This window comes from Crocodylus porosus, unplaced genomic scaffold, assembly GCF_001723895.1.
Source record: "Crocodylus porosus isolate Cpor-Errol unplaced genomic scaffold, CroPor_comp1, whole genome shotgun sequence".
Taxonomy (NCBI): Eukaryota; Metazoa; Chordata; order Crocodylia; family Crocodylidae; genus Crocodylus; species Crocodylus porosus.
In genome coordinates, this window is record NW_017728937.1 from 4,782,348 (window position 1) to 4,796,743 (window position 14,396).

Below are 14,396 nucleotides of genomic sequence, written 5' to 3' on the forward strand. Positions count from 1 at the left end.
GGCCTCACCAAGGCCGAGTACAAGGGGAGAAGGACATCCTGGGAGTTGCTTGAGAAGCATCTATGGATGCAAGCCAGCGTTTTAGTTGCTTTACTAGCCACAGTATCGCATTGCAGGCTCACGTTCATCTTGTGGTCAATCATGACCCCCAAGTCTCTTTCTTCCGTAGCACTAGCCAGCATAGCACTGCCGAGCCTATAAGGATGCTGTAGGTTTGTCTTCCCAAGGTGGAGAACCTTGCATTTTTCAGTGTTAAACACCATCAGGTTCTCACCCGCCCATTTGCTGAACCTGTCCAGGTCAGCCTGGATCACCTGCCTTTCACCTGGTATGGATGCTTTGCCCCAAAGTTTGGTGTCATCGGCAAACTTGGCCAGTCAGCTCCTGACTCTAATGTCCACATCATTAATGAAGATGTTGAACAATATGGGTCCAAGGACAGAGCCTTGGGTGGACCCCCCTGGTCACAGGACACCACGATGAGTGACTGCCATCAATTACTACAAGCCTTGAGGCTTCTTCTGTTTTTGACTACCTGATACCCAGGTGGGGAGATACAAGATAAGGGGGGTTTGAGTCCACAGCCAAGCATGTTGCTTTGCATAGGTGACTGAACTCTTGGCATTCACAAAGGCAAATGTATTACAAAACAAGGGAACCTTGGGCTGCAGGGTGGACAGAAGCCATAGGCTCTGCAGATACTGCAGGTGAGGCAAGTCCCCTCCCAAAGGAACGGGACATGAGGGAAGAGCTTCAGCTTCTTCCCAAATTAAATATTTGTGGTTTGATTGCAGTCTTTGCTCCATGTTCTTACAGAGCCCTTGTTCTGAACGGGTCTGTCTGGTCAACCTGGTTCTCTCGCATCTAATGAGCCTTTTGTAGGGGGAAGACAAACCCTTCTTATTTTCTGTGGAATACACCTCTAATCCATTGCATCATTTCTGCAGTAAAGGAAACAAGACCCCTTCCCACCCCCCACTCCCACTGCTTCACAGCCTAATGTAGCTGCAGCAGTAGGAGTCTTGGTTCAGCATTATGTAGTGAAACCCTGGCATGCTTGAAGAGGATTGACAGCACAGGACGCATAGACACCTCAGGTTTATGCCAGATGCCTGCATCTTGGGCCAGATCAGCACCTACTCGTAGATGGATATTGCTCTATGAAGTTCAGGGAGCGGCACCTGCTTACACTAGCTGAGGCTTTGACTATCTATATCCAAAGTTGGCTCCAAACAAGATGTTCCATTGCTTGTATTTTTTCCTTTGCATCTGGTTGCCATAAAGGTAATCGTAGCTTAGATTGCTTACTTGGTTGGCAAGCCTGGTGGGTAGTTCTCCAAGTTGGCTCAGTCCTGGGATTATCCCGAGTAGTCTCTGCTAATTTCACTGCCATATTTTTGTTTTTTACTTTACAGTGGCTTCTCCTGTTAGATGTAAGGCTCCTTCAGCTATTCCTGTGTATATTTACATTTGGATTACATCATGCACAAAAGGGACTGTCAATCACTTGCAAGGAAAAAAAATCTCTACAGGCATGGAAAGTCTGTCTCCAGACCTCTAGAATCTGCTGCATTGCCTGAATGGGAGCATTTTTAGCTCTGCTGACAGAGCCGCTAATTCCCAGAATGCAAAATGTTCTAGTCCACAACCAAGCAGAGGAGGCAAGAGGTCAGAATAGTTTACAAAATAAAACAAAATAAATACATTTAAAAAAAAATCTCTTTAACCATTTAATAACTGGTGGGAATAGCTTGTTTAGCTGCAGCAGCAGGCATGTATCTGCCAGTGACTGGATCTGTCCAGGAAAGGGGAGGGGCCCTGACAGCAGGGTTGCAAGTTCAGATTAACAGGTGCACTGGAGTTGGTGCTCTGCTGCTTGCTTTCATAAATGAGCCACTTGCTATTGTCCTTCTCTGCAAATAAGCATGCGAGTGGAAAGTAGAAATCTGAAGGGTGAAATGGTGTTTCCATTGTTGCCAGCTACTTAGTGTTAGACTCCTGCAGTGCTGCCGGTAAGGATTTTGTAGGGTTTTCCATAAAACATTGTCCAGCAGCTGTGAAGGCAGTTGAGTTTAATAAGGTAATAAATGCCTTTGATTAATGACTGCCTGTGTCTTACAATGGCATCTGGCATGACAAATAGAGGAGGAGGTCCAAGCAGAATAGAAAACCTGCCCAGTGACTTCCCTTCTCTGAGTGGGATTGTGATAACGCTTCCCTTGAGGATTCTCTGAGCTGCAAGCTGACTCCTGCATATTGTCTCAACAGTTAGCTGTGCTTTGTACACAGGCTCATTAGTGCCAAAAGTTCCCATTGGTAGGCCAGTGAGGCACATAGGCGCATTTTCTAGCATGTATGAGAGAGATTTTGTTCTCTCTTTCCTTCGTAAAGGTCGTGTTCAGGGGATGAATTCATAGGTCTGCTCCCCAAGTATTTGGAGAGTTGAATTTATAAGGTGGTCATGTTTTGCCTGCTGCTAACTCTACCTTCCTGGTCTGCAGTTTGGAGAACATGATAGGAGGGAGGAGGTGGTGATGGAAGTGGGGGTCATAGATTATGCAGTATAACGATGCACTGATAGAGTCGGGGCCCAGAGCAAGCGGAGTTGGGAGAGGTTTCAGCTCTAGAAATCCAGTTGTGGTTCAGCTGAGGAGTCACGGCTGACCCTGCACAGCTGGAATGATTTATAGTGACCTGCTAATCCTGCCTTGAGGCTTCCAAGGTTTCAAGGAAGCATTTTCTGCAATCTTTGCTGTGGCATATTTGGGCCTGCCTCTAGGTCACCTGTGGTTGGGGCTTGTAACAGGGATTCACACATCCTGATTTGATTAAATGGACACCGGACTCTCACGAGTTGCTGTTAGACATCTGCTCCGAAATTCACGCATCTATCTTCAGAGGAATTGCAAAGCCAAGTGTTTGCCTCTGTCACCCTCCTTACATACACCTTGCTCAGGGATTGTGGCCCTGTTTCCTTTGTGAAGAAGAAAAGAGCAGCTGGTCTGATCTCAGTTGCAACTAGCACTTCACTTCTGTATTCCTTCCCTGTCAGAGATTCTTCAAGCTGTGGGGAGGGCAAAAGCTTTGCTCTTAATAATCAGCACTCTAGTTTCCCTCCAGGTGCCTCCTGTTTTAACTAAGGTCCCTGAATGCTGCTGAAATGCTTAAACTAGTGGTTCTCAGCCTTCATAGACTCAAGGTACTTTGAGGCACCCCTCCATAACTTTGAACTGAGTAGTACCCCACTTAAAAATTAATTTTATTGTAGTACTTCCCTACCTGCAGAGGGGCCAGGAAGTGTGGGTGGGATGTGGCCAGGCAGAGACCAGCCTGATCCTGCATATATTTCCTCACACCTCATGGCACCCTTCAAGATTTCTGGTTGAGACTGAAGGACCAACCTGCATCAAGATGTGTGCACCCACCTTTGCAGCCACTCTAGCAACTATTTGCAAATGCTCCAGCCCTTCCAAAGTGCATAATTCATGCAATTCTTGAGCTCTCCTATTGTACTTGCTGAAGGGCTATCCCCACGAAGCAAAAGCAAGCCAATGCTCCCTGCATGTCCGCTCTTGCACTGAACATTGGCTTCTGCTTAATGCCTTGTGGGCACGTAACCTAACAAGACGGAACAGCCGGCACTGTTATGCTAACTAGCCATACAGTGCTCTGCCTTTCAGCTTTTACGTGCTCGAAAGGCTGTGTCAATACTACACTTCTGCTACTGAATATTTTATTGATGATTTGACTTCTGCTGCTTGCCATTCCCATTTCAAGGCTGCCTGATTGTTCCTAATTAAAATTTCATGCCCTGGGAGATGCCTTCTTGCTACAGTGGAGATCGTGCTGTCCTTTTTCTAGGCCACCGCAACACAGCAGGAAGAAATTACTCGCTGCTATGAGATTAAGAAACCACTTTATTTAAATAAAGCATGCGGCACATATTGGAGAGTGGCAGAAAAGAGGAAGGGTAGGTTAGTGGACTTAGAGGTATGTGTGGATGTGGGCCGTCTTCCTCATCCTGTCTGCTATGCTGCAGCAAAAGGAAGAGGGCTATGCTTTGGATTCCTCAGTGGGGGTGGAAGGGTAGTGCCTCATAGTGTGGATAGCATAAAACCTTGATAACTTTAGTGTTCAACTATGCCAGATACCTTGTGAGTGTTACCGAAAAGAAAAAAGTTGAATTGCAAAATTACTTGTTTTTCAGCATTTTCCCTCCTCCCCTATCATTACATGACAGGGCTCCCATGGCTGGTGACTAGTTTGCCTTGATACCAAGCCAACTCCTCTCAGACCTCATTCCCCTATTTCTTTATTATAAATCATCTCTTTAGCAAAAGGCAAGATGTCTTCATAGCTTAGGGAAGCACGAGCCCCAGGGGAAGGTGGGTTTTTTTTGTTTTGTTTTTTTTTGGTAAAGTGTAAGTACCCAGTTGGATAGGCAGGCAATAAAGGGAAAGTGAGAGGTTTTTAAAAGCTGAAGTCAGAAGCTGAGCAGCTATGGACTGAGGCGTACGGATTGCAGCCCTGGCAGCGTACGTTCAAATCTGCCATCTGTGTTTAAGGATGAGGTGAAAGGAGGAGTAAATTCTGCAGTGCTGTGCCAGCCCGCCTGCCTGTGCCAAGAGAGCGCTAGCACTATCTCTGCTTCCCGGAGAGAGAGAGTCCAACTGCACCCGCTCCATTCTGGCATGAGTTTCCCAGAACTGATGTGGGCCATTCAGCCCAATTTTCCACTAATAGAGCAACTAGGAAGCTAGAAAGCTCACTGGTGCATTGAGGGAGAACACACCTCTCTGTGTGTAGGCAGCTTGGTGGCTTTTAGGAGGGGACCTGTGTCAGTGCTCCAACGAGGGGTTCTGGAGGGGCTGGAATGTGAGCAGGAGCACTGCCTTCAGTATAGCCTTTTCACCTCTGAAAAGGAAGAAGAACTGGATTTTCCCACAAAGGCAAAGAAAGCTATGCCAGCTGCAAAGCCAAACTTCACTCATGGACAAATAAAACTGTGCCATATCTAAGCAAAAAGGTGATGGCATCCTGATCCCAAACATTAATCATGTGACTTAACAGGTTACTTTAATAGAGCCCAGGAGTCTATAAAGAGGAACATGGAATAAAGGAGTAAGAAAAACCCTTGTATTTTAAAGTGCAGAAGGAAAAACCAATGTTACACAATATTGGATTATTGTGAAGGTCAACGCTGGCCTGAATCATGTCTTTAGGGACTCCATTTGTCTGCTTACCATCAATGGCATCACTCTTGCATCTCAGCTGTATCAGGAAGGCTGCTGGGAATGCCTGAAGACTTGGTGCTTATGGGCAAAATAGAGTGCAAGAGAAAGGGGATGGGATCTATGAAGAAAGACTTGGGAGCATGGCAACTATTTGGTACAGAAGAGAAGAGCGATTGGAAAGGTGGGGAGGGGGGAAGAAAGGTTTTAAGTTTCCAAATATTCAAAGAAGGGCTGCCATGAGAATGGTGATCAATTATTCTCTCTGCCCATGGGGTATATGGAAAGTTGTTGCAATTTAAGACCATGATAGGGGAGATTTGAGTCAGATATTAGGAAGGCAGTTCTAGCTATGGGGGTGGTTAAGTGCTGGACACTGATTTTCCTAGAAAGTGGTGGAATGTCTATAATTGGAAGAAGGCAAGGTAGAGGTACACCTTTATAGAATAACTGAATTGGAGATGCTTAAGCCATTAGAAATGTAAGTGCTGGTTTCACAAACACTTGCCTGGTAAGTTTTAGATGGGGATGGTCCTGCCTTGAGCATGTGACTGGACTTCATAGTCTCCTGAGGTCCCTTCCAGCCTTCTTTCTCTAGAGTTCTGTACTTTTCCCCCATGCAAGTATGTCTGTACAAGTAAGGTGACCATATGGTCTGGTTTGGCCAGGATACTCCCAGATTTTGAAGGCTGGTCTCAGTCAGTGGGTGAAAATAAAACAAGAGTCCCAGAATGGCAGGGGCATGGTGTGCAGGGGGCAGAGCAGCATAGTGTGCCGTGCAGGCAGGCAGCAGTGGTGCCTGCCTGCCTGCCGTACCATGCCGCTCCATCTCTGCTTGCAGCAGTGCCTGACTGTGGGGGAGGAGGAGGAAGTGTCCCAGATTTCCCATGGTCTTATATGGTCACTCTATGTATAAGCCAGACATAACCCCTCTGCTGATGGTACACACCTTCAACTGAATTAGAAGTGGCAAAAATACTGAAGTTGGGTTGCTGTTTCCTGAGCTGAGCAAAGACATTATTAAAGTGTAATGAGTTACAAAAGGAAACAGACACCCAAGTAGAATATGTGCTATTTGCTACCGTGTATAGTGGATGAGGGTGTCAGAAGGGGGAGGGGGAGATACCCAAAGCATCTGCTGTGGGTTTACATCCTTCATGCCAGCTCTCACACCTTCCTCCGCCCTATGAGTCAGGTCAGTCTAGCCATGCCAGTTGTAAACACAGTGTATCCTAGTCATCAGGCTATTCTGGGAAGCCAAGAAATCAAGGCATTTTGATAGGTTGTTCTCCGAACATATGAGAACATGAGACATGCTTATCAGCTATTTTCCTCTTCTCTGATCCACCCAAGGCCAGTTCAGCTGGAGCACGTGTAATGTGTTTCTCCTAGGTGACAGACAGGGGGCCTTATGGTAGATGCCAATGTTACCTGGAAGCAGCTGGCAGGAAGCATCTGAACAACCCATACTCACCCCTGGAGTTGATGTACCCCCATGCTCCAAGTGTTTGCATCAAGCCAGAGAGCTGGAGCCTCAAAGTTACCCCTGTGTTAGCTGGCCACAACAGTCAGCTACCACCCAACAGATCCCATGGAGAGAGTGTTATTGAAAAGGCCTGGAAGATTGCCACAAAAGTCCGGAATGAATTTGTTCCAAGGCCATGACATTTTTATTTTTTTACTTTTTTTTAGGGGAGATAAAGACTACAGCATGATTCTTCATGTCCCTGTGATTATAGGAGTCCTGTCATGTACTGGGATCAGTCTGCTCACTCCAGTGGAGGAATATAAATTCTTATAGTCAACTAAAATAAGAACACGTGAATAGGGTTATCAGAAGAGGTCAGCGATCCATACTTTAGCCTCTGATTTCTATGACGCTTAAGGCACCCACAGACTATACCAGAATGGAAAATTTCTGGATAATCAGAGCCATAGGGAGAATTTCAGGTGTCTTATCACTACCATAAGCACAAAGCTTGAAGAAAAAATGTCTAAAATCTACTGTTCTTATTCAGTTATTATCCCAGCCATGGTGCTTGCAATGCCCTAAAGCATTCAACTGAGATTGTTAGTTTTCTCTCTCAAACAAGTATTTAGGCCTTGAGGTTTCTCTCAGGTGAACACAATAACACCATACAACACACTTTTTGAGATTATTTGTTTCTGACAAATGGAGCTTTTAGATGGTAGTTCAACTCCCAAACCCAGGGGTTTTGCATATCCTATCTAAAGAGCGCATTTCTTCAGAAACTGGCATGCAAGGAGTGAGTGACTACAAGAAAATGCACCCGCTGGCCGCAAGCAACGTACAAATGCTCTATGTTGCTCTTGGGGACCCAAAACCCAGTAAGGGTGTGTCACTGGGGCCAGGCAATGAAATATAATTGAGTCAGGAGAAGGGTGTGGTGCAGGGGTCGGAGCACGCTAACTACTTCTATCATAATTTTCTTTTTTATGACTATTCCTTCATCATTTGTAAAAAGAAAAGATGCTACCTTGCTTTCATGATTTCTACCCTCTCCCGCTACTGGTTTCTTCTCTGCATTAAAGGAGTCTGGTAGACTTTCTCGGCTGTTTACGGATAAGTGAGTTTTTTTCCCAATAGAACCTCCTGCCAGCAGATATATTTTTAAGGCTTATTATATAAGCCCCATGCTTGTCTTTATGGAAAAGCAAGACTCCCTTTTGCTCTTAAGCGATTGATAATTCACCTTTCTGTTTAACATGCCGGCATCCCTCTCCAGCAACATCCAAGAAACGCGTCACTTCCAATTGCCATGTGCAAGGCAAATTTCCTAGCATTCGTGGGTGAACTCCAAGTCTGCCTGCCTCCTTTATGTAGCTTTACCTTTGGAATTTCTGAAGGTTCTTCTCTTGGGTGGACTTTGTTTCAGAATTGTCCACTACTACAGAGACACATACACTTCTTTGGCTGTACAACACACTGTACAGTTTTTCATCTAGAGTGTTCACGGCCCACTTCAGTTTACATGTTAATGTTCTTCTCATAAATGGGAATGCCAGATTACAGAATCAGTTTAATTACAGCTGTTAAGATGTAATTTGTGTACCCACACACACATATACACAATAAAAATGACTAATGCCATCTAACAGGGTGTGTTCCCTCACACATAGCAAGTGTCCTTCTGAGTGGCTTGAACAAGCCTTAGTAATTTGGGAGGAGGGGGGCCAGGTGAAACTTTAGAGTTAAGAGAGCTTTCCTACAGCTATCTGAAACAGCTCTGTGGAGCAAACTGGTAACATCTGAGCTTGATTTATCTTTCCGTGCCTGTGTTGTCCAGACGCACTGTACTGCACCTGGTACATTCCACCTTCCTATTGAATTCAGGGGACGTTCTACTGCTGTTGAGGCAGTGAAAGTAAAGGCAGAAATAACATAAGAAGTTATGATATCTATTGTAGATCAGTGACAGTAAAAAGTAGTAAAAAGTGGTCTTCACGTTCAGCTGTCTTGGGATACCATAAACATGACTTGCAGATGGCTTTGCTTAAGGCATGAGCATCTGAGTAGGCAATGTAAAACTGAATGTATGCACAAGTATGTTGTGATATTTATTGAGCGGTTCAGATGACTGTGTAGCAGGCGAGTCTAATAGCATTGCAAGAACCTGGAAACAGAAGCTCAGCTGTAACCACTTCTTCTAAAAAATACAAATTAAAAGGCCCTGTTGCTCTGAACTATTTAGCTTACAGAAGTTGCCTAGGGTATTACACAGGTAGAAGGGTGTAGTGTGGCTTGGTGTTATACCATTATAACTTTCTTCTTTTTTTAGAGGGAGTGGAGGAAACAGATGGTACTGTCACATCTTTAATATTATACGAAAAGCAGCTTCCTGGTAGGAGCGGTTTAAAAAACACAAGATTTTGACCATGAGATCTTGTAACCCGTGAATATTGGGCTGCAATATGCTTATTATGAAGATTCCTCCTGAACAATTAACTCTGGTGCATGCTAGACTCTGTACTCATGCGTCATATTCCATAACTGTCAGTGTCCACTGCAGGCTTGTTAAGAGGCTTCCCTACTGGAACCAAATTTTGAGGTCTTTTTACAGTGACTGTTACCATGGTGAAGATCCATGGGCTCCTGCCTACACTATCATTTTCCTTCAAATTTCCCAACATTTCCCTATGAGCAACCCAGCTCCAATTTCAAAGACCAAAGACAGGTGGTGGGAAAAAGAGCAAGTGCTTAGTGTAGAGAGGGCCCCAAAAACTGGCCTCTATTTGGTCACAGAATCGGTATGTCAGTTCTCCAAACAGAAAAGCCCCTTGGCTCCACGCTCCTACTGTGTCACACCACAGTCTCTTCCTGGAGGGCAATCCTTAGGAGCGAGTACCATATTTTCTCACATAGAACACACACATTTTTTATCTAAAAAAAAAAAGCTGCTGGAAATAAGGGTATGCATTATAAACAAGAAAATACAGTAATAGCAGTTCCTGTATCTTAACCTTCTGCTGGGCTTGGGGAAGGGGTTGTTAAAGTAACTGTCCAAGCTCTACAGGGAACAGCACAACAAGCATGCTGGGCTCCCTAGCTGCTGCTGCTCATTACGTGATGCTGCTTCCCAGTATTTTCAAGGAAAGATTTATCTATTTTTTCTTCATTCTGCCTTTATAAAAATATGGTCTCTTACTGTAGGGCATGTTGTATGTGAGAAAATACAGTAGTTAGCTCTCTATGGCAGGGGTCAGTAATCTTGTTACTGCAAGTAGGAGAGCCTGAAACCCAGTCTTCTGGTGTGTGCTGCAGATCTTCACCTTCCAGAGCACCTATGCTGACTCTCACTGCAGATCCCCAGCCCCTCTGCTAAAAGGGTAAGCTAAAAGGGTAAGCACAGGCACGAGAGAGCAGCAGAGGAATAGTGGCACAGCAAAACTACATGCTATCCTATCTCCTGTAAATACTGGGCCAGATCCAACCTCTTGGTGGGCTGGATTCAATCTGCAGGCTGTAGGTTGTTGACCCCTGTTCTCTGGTCTATGCTCATCTTGGCATCTCTGCTGAGAAAGCAGACTGTGGAAACTGTGAAGGTAAAAAAGGGGGGGGGGAAAGAGAGAGAGAAGACTCCCCTTCTCTACGCTTTTAGACCCTATTTTTAATATTTCAGAAGACAGTCAGCCATAGCTGTGACCACCAGCCATCAAAGCTACTTCCTTCCTTCTCAAGCTCCAGAGTTTAGATAGGGCAGTTAACTGGACCTGCTTGTGCTGGTCAGGGAACAGAAGTGGTTGTTTTCCTCTGAAGAGCAGACAGGGCCCCCTGCAAAAAAACATTTACTAAGACCAGGCCTCTTAGGTGACTAGACATTTTCTCTGTAAATCAATTTATTGCTTTATTTGATTTGTAGCTGTATGAGGAATCCACATAGTTTAGTGACTTTAAACTTCCTTTTGATACTGACTTTATATGAACCTGTGCCTTTTTTTTCCTTGCTCCTTTCATAAGAAGAAATCCCAAGTCTTCCACAAGGTCCAGTTTTAGAAGGAAAAAAAAAAAAAAAAAAGGTTCAGAGGGAGCAGCAAATAGAAGCTTCCCAACCACTCCTGGAGGATGCCTGATATTTCTAACTTGGCTTGGATTCACAAAGTGACCTAGAGATAAAACTGCACACGCCCTAAGAGCAAACTCTTCAATCTCCCTAGATCATAAGCTGGAGCAAAAGTGAAAGAAAACTTTTTATGGTAAAAGCAAATGTGCTTGGTCACTTCCTCTATTTTCACAGCTGGTTAAAGCAACCACAAATAATCTGGAAAAAGCACCCCCCCCCCCCCAAGCATTCAGCTCTTTGCAAGCCATGAAGTCGTAAGGGTACAAGTGACATCACAGTCTGCTAGAGAAATGAATGAGAGAGTTTCCTGGGCAGGATAAATCTGGGGAAGTTAGAGCCTTCTTTTTGAGAGACAAATAGCAACATTTACCAGGAGAAAGAGAGAGAGAAAGACAGTTGGGAGGTGAAACCAGTTTCTGCTTTACTTATAAGAGATTAGAGAGTCTGTCTTTAAGGTGACTCATCCAGGGCAATGCCATGCATAGTTTTTTCTATTAACACACACTTGACAGTAGAAGTTCAGTTAGTCATTGACTGGGTACCAAGACTTCACTGGCTGGATAAAGAGCTTCTCTCTAATTTGGCTTGATGTCCATTACCATTACTTTTTGGAAAGGACAGGGTGGGATAAAGGGGAGGGATAGGGCTCATTTTCATCAGCATGTCTTTCCATTTGCAACCTTCCCATGAATCCTTTGCATTTGGCTTGGCACCCCTAGCTCAGGGCAAGTTGCTCATGACTTCCTGGATCCTTTCTGCAGTAGGACCCACAAGCATTAAGTCCCTTAATGCTCCTGCACCAAGACCGCTCACTAAACACGATGCTAAACACGAGTACAGGTGGTCCAAATGGCACATGCATGCATCGACTACATCCCATTAACTTATTTTAACAAAAGCAGTTGTTTTTTCCTTCTTGCTGCGAGTCTTTCATGTATCCCCAGGGAAAAAAAGAGGTACAAGCTTCCTGCAAATGCTTCGGAAGATTCCAAAAGAGCGCAGGTCCGCAAACTTGTCAGGGACTGTTGCTGAGCTCCGTAAAGTTTTGTTGGGAACTAGGAGCCATTCCTAGGGTCCAGCATTGCCACTTCCTGGGGCAGGGTGATGGAGTAGACATAGTGATGTCCGAAAAGCAGGTTAGCCGCTGTCACACGCACAGTGGAATCGCTAACAGCACAATGTGCGTTAGTCAGTGGCTCACCTACTTCTGGAGCATTAACCCAATGCAGGCAGACATGCTTCTGGGAAGCCAGCAATAATGTGCCCGCCCCACCACAGCAACCTGAAACACACAAGAGACAAATCACATCAAGAGCTGAGAAGAGACAAGCTACCACAGCGTACCAGATCCAGTCACCCTGCCTATGCACTCTTTACCGGCCTAGGCAACAATACATTCGATCTGGCTTATTTTCATCCAGCAACCTGCAAGAAAGCAGAGAGGGCTTTTTTTTTTTTTGATTTCTTTTCAAGTGTGTATGTCATGTTTGCTTCAAACTAGCTGCTTCCTCTCTCACGAGATCTAGCAGTTTCAGTCCAGCCACAGCTGGCAGCCTGGCCCAATGAAGATCAGGACCCTATTGTGCAACACGTTCCCAGCAGGCAGGGTAACTGTCTTTTCCCCCAGGGAGCTCCAGGGACGATGATAATTCTTTCTTTTTAAAGAAAGCCCTTGGACTTGCCATAACTGGAGCCAGCCCATGCTGCAACTCGCTCGTCACCCACGGTGGCCACAGCCAGATGCTTCGGGGAAGATGCAGGAAGGCCTCTCCCGCAGGCAACAGACCTCAGCAAGGCAGCTTTTCCTCCCCAGGCTTTCCCGTGCTGTTTTCTTCCTTTTTTCGCACTGCTCTAGCAGGTGACTTTCTACCAGACGTGTCCAGCTGGGCACTGCTGTGCATGACACCCATCTCCCTTCCTCCCACAGTTTGGCCAGTGAGCCAGGCTCCGCGTGCTTCACTCCTGGCTTTTCTCCCCTTCCCCAAACAGCCCTGATGGTGCAGATTTCTTTTGGAAGCCAGCGCCAGGGCCAGTCCCGACTTGACAGGAGGCTGCGAAGGGCCCGAACAACCAGGCTCAGAGTTTCTCTACAGCTTTTTTCTTATTGCAGGGGGGAAGCTTCTGGCTTGGGACTTTTGAGGGAGTGGGTGTTGGGGGCGGCACTCTCAGTAACTCCTCTCCCGGGGCAGCGGGAGGGCTGGGGAGGGAGGGCAGAGCCTGCAGAGCAGGGGAAGGTGCCCTGGGGCACCCCAGCCCCTGCAGCCTGCCCCCTCCCTCCTTCCTTCCCTCCCTCACTCACTCACCTCCACTGGTGCAGGCGGGCCCGCTCCGACTGGCACTGCCACCCGGCCCCGGGCAGGAGCGCCCGTAGCTCCTCGCCCAGCGCCAGTCCAGCCCACGCCGCGGTGCCGCACAACCTGCCCGCCTCGCCGCCTGCCCCATGCAAATCACCCATTGTGACGCGCGCCGCGCCGCCCGCCAATGGGGGGGCCGACCGGCCCCGCCGGCGCCCCACCCCCCGCGCCGCGCCCTCCAATCAGCTGGCGGCTCCCCCTTTCCCTCCCCTGTCAGTTCCATTGCTGGGCGCGGCGCGTTCGGTTTTGCACGTCCTTCTCCAAGGGAGGAACCATTTGTACCTGTTGAACTGGCAACCCCGCCCCCTCAGCGCTCCCCCCCCCATATCCTCTCCCCTTAATGGACGCCCCCAGCCAGGGGGCTAGGGCACGCCCATTGCTGGGGGAGGGGGGGCACACTCCCCGAGCCTCTGGGCTGGGCTCTCTGACCAGCGGCGGAGGTGGTTGCTCCCATTGTCCCCCCTCCCTGCGGCGGGGCGCGGGGTGGTACGGTCCGCCCGGGCTTTGCCATGAGGACAGTGTTGAGGCGCACGTAGCAGCCGGGAGGGGCTGGGGGCAGCGGGAGCCGCTAGGGGGCGCCTCTGCCAGGGCCCGCGCGTGCATCTGGGGCTGGGGCTGGGGCCGGGGCGGAAGCGGGGCCGCCCTGGGCAGCTGTGGGGGGTAGATCATACAGGGGGGGGTTTTTGGGGGTGGGGGAGAGGAGGGCAGAGCTGGCCCTGGAATAGGCCCCAAAGCAGGGACGTTCTGCCACGCTCCCCCAGGCCCTGACAGGCTGGGGAGGGTGCGGGGCTGGTGCCCAGCACCATCACCCCAGAGGAGCCTGAGAGGGCCCCTCCATCCCAGCGTGGTCGTGCAGGGCTTCTTGCAAGACAGGCCTTGCTGGCTGGTTTTACCCTGGAGGAAAAACAAAGCCAAGAGCTGGCATTTTCCGAGGGGTGCCTTGAGGCCGTGGTGGGATGCTTCCTGAATGAACTTGGGGTGCCTTGAGTGTATCGAGGGCAGCCTCCAGCTGAACCAAGCGTTGCTTGAGTGTAATGTGTGCCTGCAGTTGCACTAAGGGTGCTTTGAGTCTACTGAAGGGTGTGTGCAGCTGAGCCGCACCTTCAGTCTAATGGGTGCCTACAACTGAGCAAGGGGTGCTTTGGCTTTATAGTTTCATAGTTTCTAGGGTCGGAAGGGACCTACCTGAGCAGATCATCTAGTCCGACCCCCTGCCATGGCAGGAAAGA

The 14,396-nt window shown here is 47.7% G+C and overlaps 1 long non-coding RNA gene across 1 annotated transcript; it reads right to left on the bottom strand.

Moving 5' to 3' along the window:
• Positions 1-11,212: 11,212 nt before the first annotated feature.
• Positions 11,213-13,249, bottom strand: LOC109318203. The gene is made up of 2 exons (XR_002103204.1): positions 13,117-13,249; positions 11,213-12,095 (listed from the first exon to the last, which is right to left on the bottom strand). It is a non-coding gene; the product is annotated as an uncharacterized LOC109318203 (long non-coding RNA).
• Between the last annotated feature and the right edge of the window lie 1,147 nt (positions 13,250-14,396).